This window comes from Primulina eburnea, chromosome 4 (genome assembly GCF_022965805.1).
Source record: "Primulina eburnea isolate SZY01 chromosome 4, ASM2296580v1, whole genome shotgun sequence".
Taxonomy (NCBI): Eukaryota; Viridiplantae; Streptophyta; class Magnoliopsida; order Lamiales; family Gesneriaceae; genus Primulina; species Primulina eburnea.
Window position 1 is genome coordinate 5717868 of NC_133104.1, and position 13305 is coordinate 5731172.

General features: G+C 29.8%; 1 pseudogene; it reads right to left on the minus strand.

Annotated features, from left to right (window-relative positions):
* Window positions 1-6720: 6720 nt before the first annotated feature.
* Window positions 6721-10724, minus strand: LOC140830775 (phosphatidylglycerophosphate phosphatase PTPMT2-like; annotated as a pseudogene).
* Window positions 10725-13305: the final 2581 nt, after the last annotated feature.

Sequence of the window (13305 nt, forward strand, 5' to 3'; positions counted from 1 at the left end):
AATATTTTTCAAAGATTTTATCCACCTCCCCTCCCTATAACTCTTTCCCGATCCCAACATATTGATGTGAAAATTCTCTTTTGGTAGAATCCAATGAATCATGACTAATTGGCACTTGGATTGAGTTATCTGAAATTGGTAAATTTCATTTTTGTAAGTTATCTGGACGATGAAAATCTATATATCTATAAAATTGTGGATCATGAGTTTTGTTTTTTAATTGTGAAAAATAAAAATGACCCCTAATCAATATAAATCTAAAAGCTCAATAATATATATATATATATATATATATATATATATATATATATATATATATATATATATATATATATATATATATATATATATATATATAAAATTCTAGTTGATGTTAGGGCAAAAATGAAATATCAAACTTTTATATTTATTCCACCTAATATATAATTAATGTTAATGAATTATCACCTAAATATACATCGATTGTAGTAATTTATATCACTTTAAGAATGAATATAACTCATTTATTAATTTTATCAAATAATACATCTTTATACCACATTTAAATGTTTTATCCTTTTAATTTCCTATCTACATGTTTTTTATAATTTTAGTGCAATTTTGTAATTATATTTTTAGTCGAATTTCTAATTAAGTAGTAAATTATATATATAGTATCCTAAGAAGATATATGAAAAAATTAATTATATATGCAATAGTAGAATAAAATGATAAGTATATAATAATATGATAACATGAAGTTTAATAATAATATATTTTATGGTTTATTTAACTAAAAATTGAAAGTAAATAGTTTAATAAATTATTTAGGAGAATTTATATAAAAAATTATGAATGTTAATATATTAATAATCTCATAAAATATAAATCTTGTAGAATAATTCAAAGAGTTTAGCTATGATAAGAAATTAAAGTTTTAGTAACACTCTTTAAAAAAAAATTATATATAAGATAAATTTAAAATTTTAATACACAAAATTTGGTACTAAGACTTTTTAAGATTTAGATATTAAGGATTTAAAAGTAAATCAGACATTAGTTCTCAAGAAAGTGGGACAAATACCAAAACTTAAATAATTTCTTGGTTTCAGTTTCAAATCAACTATCATAATATATAAATTTTAAAGCATAATTTTAAACAATAAGATTCAATGTCTCATATGTTGTATAGCTATTTTATTTGATATTAAAAAATAGATCATCTTAACACTTTTTTAAAAATGATTGTATATCGGACAAATTTCTAAATTTAATACACAAAATTTGATAATATGAGATCTTTTGATTAATAATTTCAATTTCTATATATGTTTTTTTAATTATTTATGAATTTATAAGAAAATAAAAAAATCAATAATAAGAAAATGAAAAATTCGACATTCAAGCAAGTGACATAAATATTACATATAAATATAATTTAAGTATGTTACAAATCTAAAACTTAAAAAGAAAATGATTTCAAATGTTTAATATTAAGACATATTTTATATTAAAAATAGATCATCGAAAACGATTACTTTGAAATGTCCAATGTACATACATAAATAAGAAATAAGGACACACAAATATATAAAAAAACAAATATAACAATATGAAGACTTGATGCAAAATATAAATTATATTTTTTAAAATAATTCTTCATGAACTAATGTATAAAAAAACTGTTTTTTTTCTTTCAAGTGAGATATAACTATCCATATGAAAATTTATAATGTAATACATATATAATTTTTATTTTGATTTTAAAAGGCAATAAAATTAAAAATATATATATGAAAATTTGAAGAAAAAAATATCTGTAACAAATGTATATATTATAAGCATGATTGTTTTATTAAATTGTATAAATAAAAAATTACATGCATTTGATCGTAAAAATCAATCATCAATCAAAATCTTAAATATGTAATGCATGAAAAGATATATTAATGAGCAATTAAAAGACTTATAAGTTATTTTCTACTGTAAAAACGATATATGATATAATAAATATAATTATAATGATCATTATTTAGTATTTGTCAAAGTATTAGAGCTTTTACATATGATATTTTAATATTTTTATTTAATTATTTTGAAAATCAAACTAACTAATTCAATAAATACAAAATATAATATTTTTTATGAAAATTTATTTCTTATATTTTAAATTTTAATGACGAAAATCATATCAATAGTTTAAATTTTATATTTATTAATTATTATATGAGTTTATTTGATATTTACTATAAAATCTTATTTGAACATGTATTTCATTAAATATGTTGATTTATTTACTATTTTAAAATTATATTTAACAAGAAATTAATAGTCGTCAATGTTAGTCTACAAAAGATAGATACTGATATAAAATTAATTATCTGTGATATAAAATTATAAAAAAAAGTAAAACAATTGTGTTACATTGTAGGACCAAGTGCTTACCGCTTTACCAAAAGCTATAGCTAGTGGTAATGGTGCAACTCAAATCTTTTAAACCGCACAGCAGCACAAGCACCATGGTTCGATCGCTCTACCAAGCAAGGACAATTATTGCACCCAACAATCTCCCTCCCAATAATTGCACTCCTTACAATCAATAGGAATCGAACCCATGACCTTGGCTCTGATACCAATTGTAGGACCGAGTGCTTACCGCTTTACCAAAAGCTATAGCTAGTGGTAATGGTGCAACTCAAATCTTTTAAACCGCACAGCAGCACAAGCACCATGGTTCGATCGCTCTACCAAGCAAGGACAATTGTTACACCCAACATACATATTATTTAAATTGTATATTATGTGTTATACTTTACTATCATTATTGTCATTTAATTAGTTTTGATATATTTTTGATGATTTAGACACGAAAATTTTAAATTAATAATTATTTGTTCTTAATGTGCTTCACTTATATAAATTATGATTTATGGATTGATAAAATCCAAATTTTAGTTAATTTTAGGTTGTTCTGCCTTGTACGTGGTGTTTTGGTAGATATATATTTAAATTTTTTGTACTCATTTTATTTTATATATTATATTCTTTATCATTTATTATATAGCAAAAAATCAATAGCTTCAATTTTAAATTTGAGAAATAATTTATATAAATTCTTAATTAATTTATTCATCTAATATGACAAGAGATTAAATCCAGATAAATAACAAAATGATTCAAATTATTTTTTTATAAAATTATTTTAAATTTTTATTATATAATAGGTATTTACATGCATCACACGTGCTTCATGCTAGTATATTTAGATACATGGATTTCAAATCATTCCATCCAAAAAAAACTTTGGCAAATGTATGATAAAGATCAATTATTAAACTCATTTGATGTAAGCATATATTCATGCATGAAGATGTCTATACATCAACGCCGACATCAATATACCAAAACCAAGGTCTCTTAGGACAACTCCAACCTTTCGCAATTCGGAAAAAAAGTGTTATATGATCAGTTTGCTAAGTTTTTATATTTTAGCACAGGGGAGTTGCTCCAATGAGGGCGCTATTTCCCCGACACCAAATTTATCCTATGGGATTTCAGTTTTTTTTTTTTAATTTTTATTCTTTTTCTTTAAATTTTATCATTATTAATAATTAATCTGTATAAATAAATAATCAAATACATAATTTATATATATGAATTTTAAAATATTTAATAAATAAATAATTGATAAAAAATATTTAATTAGTATAAATAATTAATGATTAAATATATATCAAATTAAAATTTAAATTATGTTTATATTATTAAATTTATAAAAAAAAGTACTAAATTTATCATGAGATTTAATGTAAATAAAATAAAAGAAATATTCTCAAAATATTCATTTTAAAAGTAAGATTCGGAGTAGATACGTTGGAGATGTATATTGTATTTTGGCGTAAAAATTGCACTATTTTGATATAGAAGTTGCAATAAAATAAAGTTATGAGTTGGAGATGACCTAGTGAACTTTGTGAACATATTTCTTCTTAGTGAAATACCACCGTCCCGCGTACTATACTAGTTCCAATATCTTTCAAAAAAATTGCAGGAATTCAGATAAATCTTAATCAAAATATAACATTAACTAAATAATTGATGTTGTTAAAAATGACATTTATTCTATCAATTTAGGAACATCCATCCCTCCTTCTCCAACACCCAGGAGCAACCAATCGCAAAAAATAGTCTTTATATCCTAATAACATAATAAATGAAAAAATAAGTATTTAATTAGTTTAAGCAAGGGATTAGATTCACATAACATTAAGTTCAATGATTAATAACTTTAAACATGCGAATCCTCAGTGAGAATATCTTTGAACTTAGTTTAGTCCATTGAGGAGAATCATGTTCCATTGGCCCAAATAAACTTTATTCCATGAGAGATATTTTATGATACTAAAAGAAGAAAAAAATACCAGAAAATTATATCCAAATCAATCAAGCATGGTCCAATTAGATAGTGTTCCCAGAAGATTATATTTTTTTAAGTGTTAAAATTTATAGATTATGAAAAAAAAAAAAGATAAATCAGTGGTGAGTAGTGTATAAAAAATAAAAGTGAAAAATGTAGATTTTTTGTGATTTTAATTAAATGGAGCAAGAGCATAAGCCAAATATGGGATTAAGAAACACCACAACTGATTTTTTTAAAAGTGAAAAGTGAAGAATCACTCATTTTTTTTTTAAGCAAAGAGCCCCTACGTTGTGTTCTTCCTAGTTTGCTATATTTCATGAAGTTGTATTATTATTATTAATAAAAGGCCGGTGCTTTCAGGATATACCCTTCCCCCAAGAATCTTGATTGCCATTTTAATTTTATCAATGTGCAGCAGAAGAAATAATATGTGGATAATCTGAACCCTTTACCCATACAGAAAATTCATAAAAACTTGGTTCAGAATCCCAATCATGTTGGAGGAATCCACCTTATCGATCCAGTATATCTTAACTTGCTAACTATGACTGGACATAAATGTACATGAACTTCAAGAACCGGTGTAAGTTTATTGTTTATATACTAAAATATGGATTAAAGAATCAAATCTATAAAAACGGATTTCTTCAAAGGATAAAGGATGCTGATATTGAGTCAATAGACTGGGAAAAAAAAGCTTCGTAGGAACATAGAATCAGTTAAAGGATAAGCCACTTGTGAGTGAACATGTGATCTTTCAGAACATATATATTCTGTTTTCACTTTGCAATAAAAGGGACATATATTGATTTTCAATCTCATGTGTTCAAGTTTCATAGATACTTGAATAATACTTACTTATCTGAAAGGAATCATCACTTGTTGTCCAGCAAATGGCCGCGTTCGGCATTTTGGCTTTTCTTGTTTCCCCTATTTTGTAGTTCTTCTACATCATATATAATTTTCTATATAAAGGGTGATCCGCTGATGAATTTTTAATTGAGGAAAACTAGAAATCTTTCTTATATCTAAGAATATCTATAGTACCCTTTGTGGAATTACAAATATGGCACCAAAAATAGACCTTATTCGAGGAGGCAATGAAGGTTTTTCGCTCATGAAAGAATGCGTAAAAGCGAAAAGGCCTGCTGCCCCCAAAACAAGTACTATAGTTTGTTGTTACCCGTGTCATCACCAGGAGAATCATACTTGTCAGGTAAAACCAACCGAAAAAATAATGATCTTGTATGAGGTGGTGCAGTTTCCTGGTGGAGTGGCAGTTATGGACTATTCTCAGAGGGAAAATGCAGCTGCGGCCTTGTAAATTTTATGGTTTAGCATTATTGTTCCTATAATTGGAGATTACATTTGTACACAAGTTAAGAATGTACTAGTTATATGTAGATGAAGTCTGGATTTAATGTAACACTTGTTATACTAGAATGCCAAGTGTGTTGGCATCATAATACTTTTTTTTATCATATTTTGCTTCCTTTTTGTCACATCAAGTGGTTTGATACATTGCACCGTTAGCAATTCATTGGATGGTGCTCGAGCTCGAACGCACGGGCTAAATGATAGCAATATGCAAGCGATCCCTACCTCCCAAGATATTCACAGAAGGACCTAGCTAACTGTTTGTATCAGTATCACACTACAAGAATAAATGCTTATGGTGACATTCATAAATGTCATCATATTCAATATTTAGTGACATTTAAGTTTTAGTGACACCTCCAACAAATGTCGTCTATTCCAATGTCGTCTTAAACTTCATGACATTTTTTAATGTCATTATAAGATGTTAATGATAACGTCATACGTGTTATTAATTATTCATATAATGACAATTTTAAATGTCAGGAAAACATATGTTTTAAAGACATTTATACATGTCTTGTTATTATAGCAATAATGACAAATTTATATGTCAGTTAACATAATTTATAAAGACAACTAAAAGTGTCGTGTATATTATTTATATTGACAATAAAAAATGTCACTAATGATATGTTATAAGGTTAATTTAAAATGTCTCATTATGTAATCTGTAATGACACTTAATGTCTTCAATACTAGTATATAAAGATATTGAAAATTATCATTAATAGTTGTTTATAATGACTTTTTGAAATGTCTTCATATGAGTTTTAAAATGACATTTTGTATGTACATTATAATGTTCTATTGTGACATAAAAAATGACATATTTTATGAAATGTCATTGATTTTCAATATTTTCATGATATAATATTAATTCAAGATATAGCAAATTAACATAAATACAAATACAAAATTTTAAAATAGAAATTAAATTGCTAATAAATAATTGTCATTAATTTTGTAATCATTAATGTATAAGACTGACAAATTTATTATCTCAAAAAACATCTATATCCCAACAAATGTACCAAATGTATTTAGTTTAAGAACTAACAAACAATTAAGTCTTGTAAAGCAAAACATAAGCAAACTTGTGACGCATCTTCATTATTCAACCATCTCATCTTAAGCAAAATCCAATATTCTTGTCACCTACAATAAAAATTCATATATTTGTATGAATGAAATAAAATTAAAGAAGCACAAAATAAAGAGATTAAAATTTAATTCAAACTAGTGAATATCATACCAAATGATAAACTGGAAAATTATTTTTTATCCAAATGCACCTAGTAGAAATCTTCCTCATTAAGTGTCAACTGCAAATGTAATTGATATTGGTTTAAAAAGATACTAACATGACGAACATAACAATAAATACTAGTTAATTGAAAAGTTGAATATCATACCAAATGACAAGGCCATGCTATCATTCCTCCAAATGTATCCCCAACCTTTTGTAAAAGATTATATGGCCTAATCAAACTCTCTTCCCGTTCTAGGACAATCTGCACAAGTATTATTTCAACAAAATATATGCAAATTGAGTTTACTATTAAATTCAAGAATACTGCATACATGGATAATCAACATAATTTGGATGGATCACAGCTGACGGGTGGATTCTTGAGCTGTAGCTATAATCAGACTTCCTATAATGACTGTCAACAAAAGCAAGGAACAACTCCCAAAATCAGCCCAATGATATTACTACCCAGGAATTCCAAAACAACAGTCTTTGTTAGTAACAACTTTAGACTTGCTTTTTTTCCCAACTTAAATCAGTATTGTACTATTACCTAGTATTGTAGTACTACCTTTTATCGAAAATAATTAAATATATACCTGGTGATAATAGGTTGGCATCCATGTAAGAAGGATGAAAGTTCCCCAGTTGTGACAAAAATGAGACACTATCAGAGCCCATACTGGTTTTTTTGTCAATATCAATTTCCATGGTATAGACTTTACAGGTTCAATCACTTTACTGTTGCCAAGAATTAGCTTCTTTTCATCAGGCGATAACTGGGGGTCCTCAAGTGGTGAGATGTATGCCTACATCCAGTACTCCTTGTCAAAACCAAATGGGTAAGCAATTGATGGCAGAATAATTTCTTGCGATAAAAAACGTATCAATTTAAATGCAAATTGAAAATTTGCAACCAAATCATATACTAGTCAAGAATTGACCTGGCTGAGCCACCAAGTGAACCAAACTGTACCCAGAGAACCAAATGAAAAGAAGACGGATGGCCAGCCAAATTTATGGATCAACATTGGCGAAAATGATAGACCAGTTACGGATCCAAGAGACAGCAAAAGCAAGTCACGCGAAATTACACACCTGCCACTGGGAAGAGGCCAAAAGAACTCTAGGCCTGATTGACCTTACATATAGAAATGCAGCATCGGGGGTCATCTTCTCGTGTTTGACCTATATTAATGTCATAAAATTTGACGTAAGAATCTCAAATAAAAAGTCTCGAGTGTGCTTATTTACATACGTATAATTACACATACCGGATAACAGAGAACAATTGTAGTGCTGCGGCCACGACCAGCCTTGCAGTGAACATATATAGTTTTGCCACAAATTGTATTCTCTGGAAAAAATAAAACATTAGCACGACACTATTGAGGTAATGAAGTCAAGCTACAGTTACCATTTAAAATAATATAAAAAACATAAAGTAATTTATGAGGTTAAGAACGAATTTTACTGTGAATGAATTCTACAGCTTGGCAAATATCCCCATACACAGGAGCAAAAAGATAATCTCTTGTAGGTATCACCAAGTGCTCAATGTTATAATCCTATAAAGAGAGGCGAATATTGATCAGGTAAAATTAATATTTTAATAAAAACAAAGAGTTTTTACAATGTTTCGTCCATCAAAACAAATGACTATCTCAAGTTTTCTTGCTGATGGGGTTTGCTGACAAATATTACCCAATATGGAAAGTTGAGGGGCATGCGCAAGCCATGAAATGTGAAGTCAATAAATCAATGTTTCATAATTAAGAAAGCTATGATGAATCCATTAAATAGCGTAGCAAAAGTTTTAAATGATAAGTTTGAAGACATACATGATACAGGGATGTTGGAACTAAAGTTTCATATGGTTCGTTCAAGGTAACCACACCACCTACACCAAGAGCTTTCAAGCGCGGAACATCAGTGGGAAATGGTACAGCACCTAGCAAAATAAACTAGCCAAACGAAAAAACTGCAGCTTTAGAAATGTGATAATGATAACAAAGGGAGGCATCAAGAAACGATTATTAGAGGTAATTATGTCCAGGTGAGTACTGCAAAATGTGAGTCAGTCAGTGACCATGCAAAAAAAAATCCAACGAGAGACTTAATAAGACGCAGATACATTAGCAAGTAATAGTACCAAGTTATACATTCAAGACATAGAAATGACAACCAACAAGACACATCTCGCTAGGCGGTGGACATAGAAAATCAGGTTCATGGGGGGTCAAATGCATATGGGAGGGGTGACATGCAAATAACATAATTTAATACAAATTTTTTTCATGTACCCAATACAATACACTACCATAAGTTATGCCAATATACATGCTTCCACCTTGCTCGTCCATGGTAGGGACATTTGGTATGCATCCACTGGAAAAACATATACTCAAAATTTTATAAATTTGACCCCCAAATAAATGTATTCCATTTTTCTCATCCTTTTGATTAAGTTGGCTATCACCAAAAATAAACGAGATTTTGACGGAAAATGGTAACTGGAAATGGTCAAACCTACACTAGAAAAAAAGCTATAAAACAAAATAAACTATATCATTAGACCATAAGCACCTTCGATAACAATAGTCCACCAATAGAACTACAATCTGTGTTGCAAATATCAACTGTCAAAGTCAAATCTAAGGGGTGAACTAGATTTATCATCGGCAATAAAAATAGTTCAAATTGTAAAATAATAGATTGTAACTCATGTAGCCGAATAAACAAGAAAGATTGAAACAGTCCGTTGCAAATTTTATGTATACCTCATCGACCCTATCCCACCACCGAAACTCAGACTGAATCTTATTTCTGACAACATTGTACAGCAATGTGGGATAGAACAGACAAAGCCCGTTTCGCATCCCAAACAACAATAGCCCCTTCTGCAACATCATTATTGACTTGCTGCTCCCCATTCTCACAACCTCCCTCACTCAGTTCCTCAATATACATTTCTCAAATCCAATAAACAGATTACCAACTAAAAATTGAACTAACTTTCGAAAAGCCCTATCAAGAAACTTCGCTGTAATTATAAGAATCAAACGACCAATTCAAAATAAACACAACCCTCCCTGATTACAAAACCAAGATTTGATCTTTCCACCAAATGAGAAAATTTCAAAAACTGCCCACATATAAAAGCTTCTAAAAAAGCCCTCAAAATGACAACCAAAATCAAGAATTCACCACAAATAAATTAAAATCACACCAACTCATTTCACATCAAACAGCAAACTCTCCAATTTCTCATTATTGGACAGCAAACCCGTAAATCCCAAGAAAAGAAATGCAAACTAGAATCAAGCGCAATTCGTTGTGACTAAGTTCGCAACAAAACATTATATTCGAACACTCCTCTATTCTCAATCAAGAGAATATCATAAACCAATCAAGCGAATATTTAGCGACAAAGAAGAACACAGAACAATATTTATGTTATGAATCAACTTTGTAATCACAAAAATTGTGACTCAAATCGAACACTCCTCTATTCTCAATAAATCAATCAAGCGAATCAAATGAATCGAACACACTTATAAAATCGAACTCCTATTCTAAAATCGAACACTCTTATAAAATCGAACTCCTCTTATAGAATCAAATGAATAGAACTCCTCTTCTCTATGAATCGGACACTCTTAACAAAAAACCGTGACCAAAATCTCTTACAAAACAAGGGATTCGGAACTTACCGGAGATGAGCGGCTGGACAAATCTGAAACTGAGAAGCGGCTGGACAAATCTCAAACCGTGACACTAGAAAAAAGAAATAAGAAGCAAGGATTAGCGGCTGAACGAGGGAAAAGAGAAGTTCGCAAGAGATTTGGGAGAAAGAGCGCGAGAGAGATTTGGCACACTGTATAAATTAATCCATCGTTCTTTCCTTTTTTTCCTTTTAATTAATTTTTTTTTTAGTTTTTTAATGAGAGTGAGAGATTAAAAAATTGGAAATGAGTGGGAAAAATAAGACTTTTAGTGGCATTCATTAAAAACGTCATTATAACATATCTAATTTAATATTTTTTTTATTAAAAATTTTATGTGTAACCAATGTCATGATATGTACGTAATAACGACATTATTTTAAAAATGTCACTAAGAAAATGTCAGTATAGCCATTTTTTCTTGTAGTGTCAGGGACAGAAGACTCATCTTCGTCTGGTAGAACTCGCACCCACAGCTGAAAGGATGATGAAACATTATAAGGCATATCAAGTGACAAAGTATTAAACATGGACGATTCAATGACAAAATGTATGGCTAATTACACTCTCGGGTTTCTTCATATATCAGGATAGGTGTTTTAGAAGACGTCATCTAGAGCCGCCTAGGAGTTGGGCTGTATTTCATCCTCCCCGTTTTAAAAAGGCGGTTGACTATGGACACTGTTTAAATTATCGGTCGTTATATAGAATTTTTTTATTTTTTTAAAAAGATTGTTTGATGTATTTTTTAATCAATTTGTATAGGATAAGGTGGATGAATATGTCATTGATTTTGAACTTGACTCCGATATACAAGAGTTATTGAAAAAATATGAAAATGAATAAGAAGAATTAGATATTTAATTAAAAAATAAAAACCGTTTAGGTGGCCGTCTAAGCGTCTCTTTGTCTCACATTGGCAGATAATGAAAGTATAAATTTCTTCATAAGGGCTTATAATACAGTCATATGGAAACTTAAGTTAATCATTTTTATAAAGCGGAGACGGATACAAAGTAGTTTCTATAGGAGCCTATTATGCAGTCATGCAGGCGTTAGCCTCTACCCGTGAAGTGACAGAATGGTATCAGAGACGGTCACAAGCAGGAACATCGAAAATAAGTATTATGCAGGGCAAAGTGCTATGTGGAAGGCAGTCAACTCTTGAACCTGCGGGAGAAAGTACTACATCACGGGAGTCACTTTTTGAACATGTCGAAGTCATTTCTAGATTCTTGGCGATGGTGGATCCATGGGCATGTCACGACGAGGATGTTGCATACTGAAAGAAGTGTGATTGTGATACCTTCGTCTTACATTAGTAGAAAATAAAAGTTTAAAATGTTTTATAAGGGCTTACAATATATTCATATAGCAAATTGGATTAACCATTTCCGTAAAGTGAGGGCGGATACGAAGTAGTTTTGATATGGTCCTATTACGTAGTCGCCAATGGGCAGACGTTGGTTTGGGCGTGACACTAAATGTCTAGGAGCTAGGTGGTGGGTGGCCAGCCTGTCTACGATTGTTTAATATTAGGGTACCGATTTCTCACACTCAAAGGGCATCAGAAGTTTTAAATTCGACCTTTGAAACCGGCCTTCGGCGTCATATGTTTATTTAACATTCATATGGTGTTTTAGTTTGTATAAATGTGCGTATAATATACTAGACTCCAAACTACTCTGAAATTAGCAGAGATGACCTTTGTTGTATCTCCCTTCGAATGGATCTCCGCTTTTTGATCGTCAAAATAGGTCCACAATTAGATAATGTTTTCCTTGTTTAGATTGCAGTAGTAATTACAAACATATTTGTCTTGAGACGGTGACATCTGAATTTCCAAAATCCAGAGAGGGTGAAGCTATGCGAGACACAGCGCCAATGGAACAACACGGCCGAAATTTTTTCCACAAACTTGTAGTGGCCGAGACTTGCTGTGCAATTGGAGAGAGTTTTGGTGAACTTTTGTGTGCAAAAACGCGGGTTATTTCACATGACCCTCAATGAAATATTTTTAGAGATTGGTTCTTGATCTCATTAGGAGTCCCTCTCTCATCAATATTCATATTCCTTGTCTCACCATGAATGAACATCTCCATACCTTTTTTTTACCAATGAAACATGATGTTTGCATCATGGATGCTAGTATCAACTATCAAGCTCAAGCGAACTTTATCCTTATTTTAGGCGGCTGATTCGGCTAGAAATGTGTTCACAATATACGGTGTACTTCCTAATGAGTTTAGTGATCTTACGTTGAGAAGCAGACCTCATAATACTTATTGTATATTCAAAGACTTTATCTATGTAGCTTGCATGGGAATACTGATAAAACATAATATCATAATTGAATAAAACCTAAAAAATTATTAAAATAAAAATCGTTTTACATTAAAGTCCATAAAACTAAGCCACAAGTTAGCTCACTAGACACCTACTCTATCATTTAGAACATTGATCATTATGTGAACACTTAGCTGGTTACAAGTTTTAGGCGTAGGCTCACTATGTAACTAATTTACGTAGCAAATTTTTTTCTTATTCGTTTA